This window comes from Saccopteryx leptura, chromosome X (genome assembly GCF_036850995.1).
Source record: "Saccopteryx leptura isolate mSacLep1 chromosome X, mSacLep1_pri_phased_curated, whole genome shotgun sequence".
NCBI classification, from domain to species: Eukaryota; Metazoa; Chordata; class Mammalia; order Chiroptera; family Emballonuridae; genus Saccopteryx; species Saccopteryx leptura.
In genome coordinates, this window is record NC_089516.1 from 47,913,857 (window position 1) to 47,920,905 (window position 7,049).

The 7,049-nt window shown below is 36.9% G+C and overlaps 1 non-coding gene across 1 annotated transcript; it reads right to left on the minus strand.

The window, feature by feature from the left end:
* Window positions 1–6,111: 6,111 nt before the first annotated feature.
* LOC136386537 (U1 spliceosomal RNA) lies at window positions 6,112–6,272 on the minus strand. Its single transcript, XR_010747928.1, has one exon. It is a non-coding gene; the product is annotated as a U1 spliceosomal RNA (small nuclear RNA).
* Between the last annotated feature and the right edge of the window lie 777 nt (window positions 6,273–7,049).

Genomic DNA, 7,049 nt, shown 5'->3' on the forward strand with positions numbered 1-7,049 from the left:
CAGAGCAACTGACCCCTTGCTGAAGTCAGCGACCTTGGGCTTCAAGCCAGTGCCATTTGGGCTCAAGCCGCGACCATGGGGTCATGTTTATAAACCCCAACTCAAGCCAGCGACCCTGTGCTCAAGCTCGTGAGCCTGTGCTCAAGCCCATGACCTCAGGGTTTTGAACGTGGGTTCTCTGCGTCCCAGTTCATCTCTCGATCCACTGTGCCACCACTTGGTCAGGCTAAGACAATTAGTATTTAAGCAATTACTCTATGTCGAACACTGTGCTGTACCTTTCATACATTTTTAACTACTCCCTTACATATTACACATATTAAATACTCCATTTAACATATATTAAGTACTCCCTTAATAATCTCCTTTACAGATGAGTATGTAAGGGTCATGAGGTTAAAGAAGCACCCAAGACATTACAGCTAGTGAGTGAAGAAACCAGAACTTAGCCTTTAGAGTAGCCACTGAATGCCCTGTTTGCTGTAAAGACGGCTGTCAACTTATCAACTCATCAACTGACAGTTCTGGTTTGTTTCCAAACCTGTGATCTTATTAGGCCCCTACACTCTTTCTTTTGTATTTTTAATTTTTATTTATTTATTCATTTTTTTTAGAGAGGAGAGAGAGTTAGAATGAGAGAGAGAAAGAGAGAGAGAGAGAAGGGGGGGAGGAACAGGAAGCATCAACTCCCATATATGCCTTGACCGGGCAAGCCCAGGGTTTTGAACCGGCAACCTCAGCGTTCCAGTTCAACGCTTTATCCACTGCGCCACCACAGGTCAGGCTCTTTTGTATTTTTAAATTGAATTTATTGGAGTGACACTAATTAACAAAATTATACAAGTTTTAGGTGCACAATTTTACAACACAGCTTCCATACACTGTATTGTGCGTTCACCCCCTTCCCAAGCCAAGTCTCTGTCCATCACCATTTATATCCCCTTGACCCTCCTCCACTCTGCCTCCCAGCGATCACCACACCACGATTATCTGTGTCCATGAGTTTTTTCTCTCTTTTTTTGTGTCCTTATTTGCTCAAACCCTCCACACCCTAATAGATTATTTTTAGGACATTTTTAGATTTACAAAAAAAAAAAAAAAAATTAAGAAGATTGTATAGGAGGTTCCCATATACCCCACATCTAGTTTAATTATATCCTACATTGGTATGGTACGTTTGTTACAATTAATGAATCATCATTGATATGTTAACTAAAGTGAGTACTTGATTCAGATTTTTAGTTTTTACCTAGAAAATCCCATCCAGGATAGCAACATTGAATTTAGTCATGTGTCCTAACTCTCTTCTTGGAGTGACAGTTTCTCAGACTTTCTTTGTTTTTTGATGAGCTCAACAGTTTTGAGGAATACTGGTCAGCTCTATTGTAGAATGCCTACCAGGGCATTTGTTTGATGTTCTTCTCGTGATTAGACTGGGGTTATGAGCTTTTGGGAGGACGATCACAGAGGCAAAGTGCCATTTTCGTCACATTATATTGAGGACACATATTTTCAACATGATTCACCACTGTTGATGTTGACTTTGATCACTGACTGACTGAGGTAGCACTTGTTGGATTTCTTCACTGTAAAGTTATTCCTTTTTACCCTTGTTTTCCATATTGTCCTCTGTGGAGCCCACACTTAAGGAGTGAGGAATTAGGCTCTACTTCATTGAGAGGAAGGTTTCTACATACATTAAATGGAATGATGCACAAATATTTATCTCATCCCTATTTATTTATTTATTTATTTATTTATTTATTTTTTTTATTTTTTTTTTTTTTCCATTTTTCTGAAGCTGGAAACGGGGAGAGACAGTCAGACAGACTCCCGCATGCGCCCGACCGGGATCCACCCGGCACGTCCACCATGGGGCGACGCTCTGCCCACCAGGGGGCGATGCTCTGCCCATCCTGGGCGTCGCCATATTGCGACCAGAGCCACTCTAGCGCCTGGGGCAGAGGCCACAGAGCCATCCCCAGCGCCCGGGCCATCTTTGCTCCAATGGAGCCTTGGCTACGGGAGGGGAAGAGAGAGACAGAGAGGAAAGTGCGGCGGAGGGGTGGAGAAGCAAATGGGCGCTTCTCCTGTGTGCCCTGGCCGGGAATCGAACCCGGGTCCTCCGCACGCTAGGCCGACGCTCTACCGCTGAGCCAACCGGCCAGGGCTTATTTATTTATTGAATCACATTTATATTAGTATGAACTTGTGGATTTTTTACTTTGGGTTAATATCTGATAGGGCTAGCCCCCATCATTATCTGGCTTTTCAGCTGTTTGTTGGCTATTCTTGCTTGCTTGTTCTCCCTAAAGTATATACTTTATAATAAACTTAAGGAAACAAAAATATGATATTTTTATTGGGGTTACATTAATTGTATATACTAACTTAAAATTAATTGATTCTATTAGGTCTGCCTATTCCAAATATAGTATGTCTTTCCATTGTTTTAAGTCTACTTTTGGTCTTTTAAAAGAGTTTTGTCATTTTCTTCTTATAAGTTTTGAATTTTGCTGTTAAGTTTATGCCTATAATTGTTATTTATTCTTTTAAAAATAAATTTTGTTATATCAGTGGAATTTAGGTATTGTGAAATGATTATGTGTGTGTTTTGTCTTTCCATTGGACCAGAAGTCTTGATCTATTTTTTTCATTGCCCTTTTTTAAAATTGACTTTTTGTTGTGATAAAATGTGTGTAACATATATAGTATTTATCATTTTACCTACTTGTAAAGGTATGATTCACAGGCATTAACTACATTCACAATATCATGTACTTATCACCACTATCTATACCCAAAGCTTTTTCATCGGCCCCAACATAAACTCTGTACCCATTAAATAATAACTTCCTCTTCCTCTTTCCCCAGCTCTTGATAATCTTTATTCTGCTTCCTCTCTCTATGAATTTCTTATTCTAGGTAGCTCATTTACGTGGTACATATAATATTTGTCCTGTTTCTGGCTTATTTCATTACATAAAAAGTTTTCAGGGTCCACCGATATTGTAGCATATATCAAAATTTCATTTCTTTTTATGACTGAATAGTATTCTTTGATTCATTTTTATCATAAAATATATTTATCATTCTTCTACTTGGTAAAGAGTAGTTCTAGTTTCACCCAAATCCTTACCTGAACTTTTCCCTTTTTTTTTTTTTTTTTGAGAATGTCATCTAGCTCTGGCGGGATAGCTCAGTTGGTTAGAGCATTATCCAGAAATGTGAAGGTTGTGGATTTCATCCCTGGTCAGGGCACATATAGGAACAGATTGCTATTTTTCTCTCTTCTTCTTCCTCCCTTCATCCCAATAAAATCAATAAATAAATTTTTACAAATGTCATTTAACATTGTTGATTTTCATTTAATATTGAGTGGGTCAGTGTTTCAGTGTAATTAAAGATGTATTGCAATATAAAACAAGTGAAAAGTGAAAGATGAAAAAGCATCCAAGTATTTATAATGAATCAGATAATTCAAAACCAAAACAGAATGCCCTTAATCTTTTTATTGTTAAGCTCAAAGAACCTTACTTTGTTTTTCATAAGGGAAATTTGAGTGTAGGAAAATGAAATCTATTAATGGTCACAGCCACTAAAACCTTGACATTGTAAAACAAAAGGTAGTTATAAGTATAAAGTAATGTTTAAAAAATAAAACAAAAGAAAATGCTTTAGCAATGTCAAGGCCTGTTATGGAGTGACATATGTGCCTTGGTTTAATTTTTATTTGTTTAGCAAACATCTAAATATAATTTTTTTTTCAAAAAAGAGAGAAAAATGAGTTACCTTGTTCCACATATACTGGTTTTGGGCAGGTGGGTGGGGAGTATTAACTGGTTTAAGGATAGTTTTATGTCATAGGAAAGTTGCAACTAACTAAAGCTAGAGGAATTAATAAGTACCACAAAATGTCATTAAGAAGCATGGGATATGTGCAAACCATTGTGAAGTGTGGTGGGGTTTTTGGGGGGTTTTTTTTGGTCCATTGTAGATAGTGATTTTTCATTGTGCTTAGTGGTGATATTTTGTTTTTGAAGAGAAACTTATGGGGGTGATAATGTGCTGTTTTAGACTTAATGAACTCCCATAAACCTACTTTTAGGTGACTGGATCCACTGTTTTAAATTTGCTCTACACATCAAGTTTTTGACTAGGCTGCCCACTCTCACAATCTCTTAAGAATTTTAACTACTAACTGTTGTTTGCACAAAGAGTTAGGTACTTTAAAAATATGCCCTGTAAAAATGATAATCTTTAAAATAACAATGATATATGTCTCCCCTTAAGCCACAGAAATAAGTTCCTAGACTCCCAGTAGATGCTTAAAACTACAGATAGTACCAAACTCTACATATACTATGTTTTTTCCTGTACATACATATGTTTACACTTAAAAGAGGGCTTTTTATGACTTTTTATCCAAATTTCCAGCATCACCACTCTTGCATTTTGGGGCAATCATTAAGGAAAATAAGGGTTATTTGAACACAAACACTGTGATAATTTACAGTCAATCTGATGACTGAGATGGATAGAGAGGGCCACTAAGTAAGTGATGAGCAGGGAGAATCTATAGCAGGGGTCCCCAAACTATGGCCCGCGGGCCGCATGCGGCCCCTTGAGGCCATTTATCCGGCCCCCGCCGCACTTCCGGAAGGGGCACCTCTTTCATTGGTGCTCAGTGAGAGGAGCACATTGACCATCTCATTAGCCAAAAGCAGGCCTATAGTTCCCATTGAAATACTGGTCAGTTTATTGATTTAAATTTACTTGTTCTTTATTTTAATTATTGTATTTGTTCCCGTTTTGTTTTCTTACTTTAAAATAAGATATGTGCAGTGTGCATAGGGATTTGTTCATAGTTTTTTTTTTATAGTCTGGCCCTCCAACAGTCTGAGGGACAGTGAACTGGCCCCCTGTGTAAAAAGTTTGGGGACCCCTGATCTATAGCATGGAGATGGTGGACAAAGGGATAAGTCACATCTGGGGCAGGATGGAGCAAGACAGTGCCAGATTTCATCATAATACTTAGAACAATGTGCTACTTAAAACGTATAAATTCTTTACTTCTGGAACTTCCAATTTAATATTTTCAGACTGTGGTTGACTATGGTTAACTAAAACTGTGCAAATGGAAACTATGGATAAGGGAGAACTGTAATTGTAAATTTAGAAGTGGAGAAAAGTATAAAGAAAACAAATCCATAATATTATTTCCCAGAGATAAGATAATCACTATTAAATTGTCTTGACATATGTATAAGGTTATTTGTTATAATATTGTTTATAATACCAGAAGTTTAGAAATAACTAGTGTCTTTTAATCAATGATTTATTAAGTAAATTATAATATATGCACATGATGGAATACTAGTTAACTGTAAAAATGCTTTATATACTGAAATAACAAATCAACAAGTTTCATTATTAAATAAGAAAAGCAATGTAAAGAGCAGTAAATGCTACCTTTTCTGAAAAAAAGGGGTGATGATGCATTGGTTAGGATGGATTTTCTTAAGAAAAGTAAAAAATATGTAAGAAATAAGTAAGTGTGATTATATAGGATGGGAGAGGTGATGAAGTTAAAGGATTTACATTGAGAGTGAGATTTCTCAATTTCCACACTTTCATTTTGGTTTTTGAAAAGTTAAACTTGTGAACACTATGGAGCTAAAATATAGTCTCACATTTGCTGTCAAATTGAATAAAGAAACATAATTCTTGATTGGAAGTACAATAACTTATCACAGCCAACAATGGGAATTTAAAGTATTCATCTTTTTTGAATGAATGTCTTTATTTTTAGTTTTTAAAATGTTTACTTTATTGAGAGAGAGAGAGAGAGAGAGAGAGAGAGAGAAACGTCAAACTGTTCCTGTATGTGCCCTGACCGGGGATCAAACCAGCACTCTCTGTGGTTCCAGACGATGTTCTAATCAACTGAGCTATTCAGCCAGGCCTTGCATACCTTTACTTTTAACAAAGACTGGTGATGGGGTTCAGGACATATCATCCCAAAATATGACCCTTTGCATATTGAATATTTTAAGCTTACCTCTCCTCTCCTCTCCTCTCCTCTCCTCTTCTCTCTTCTTTCTTGGTGCAAGAGAGACTGCAGATGCAGTCTCCCACTATCACAAATTATATTAGTTTCCTACATTTGGGAAAATCTCAAGTGTCAGCACATCCAGAGTGTAATGGATAAGCCTCACCCTGGGAAAACCACCTTCATGATGATCATGTTATCTCTCCTGCCAGGTAAGTATGCCTGTTTGTTTATAGATCAAGAGGAGTAGAGGTAATTTTGTCTTTCGTAAAGTAAGATTTGAGTAGGGGTTTAGATGAAACTAAAGTAGATTTTTTGGTAATAGATGCCTTTTTTTTTTTTACCAGCTCAAGTATGCTTTATTTTATTCTTTATAACAGAATTAATATAAGTTGAGTTGGGAGGGAGAGAAAATCCATATAATTAAAAGTAAAAAAAAAAAAAGGGGGGGGAGAAAACACAGAAAACAAACTCACCCATAATCCATCTATAAGCAACTACCATGGACAATTTAGGCATATCCACCTAGACTACCTTCTAAAAATATATAAATATGTAAAGATATGTTAATTTTCTGTAACACATTTTTTTTTACAAAAGCTTTGTAAACACTTTTCATGGTAAGAAATACCTATGTTCATCATTTTTGTGCATGTGTGTTTCATTAAAATGCTGTATCATGATTACTTTAACCAAACAATTAGAAACAGCATCTGCAATCATCTATCTCACTTGAATGTACAGCTTCATCTGCTTTGACAATGTGCTGGGGAGGTCAGGAAGAGGCATTCTTGCAAAAGATGAGCAACTGGGGCATGGAAGAGAGAACTATCAAGGGGGGTTGACTTTGCTCTGCCAGTCGTGATGTATTTGCTCCTTACATTTACCTCAGAAAACCCAAGTTGCTGCTGAATGCTTTGACCCAAAAGAATTATCTCAGGAGAATAGAAATCAATGTGGACCCCATGTGGCGGCTATCAGAAAGAAGGGGACAGCC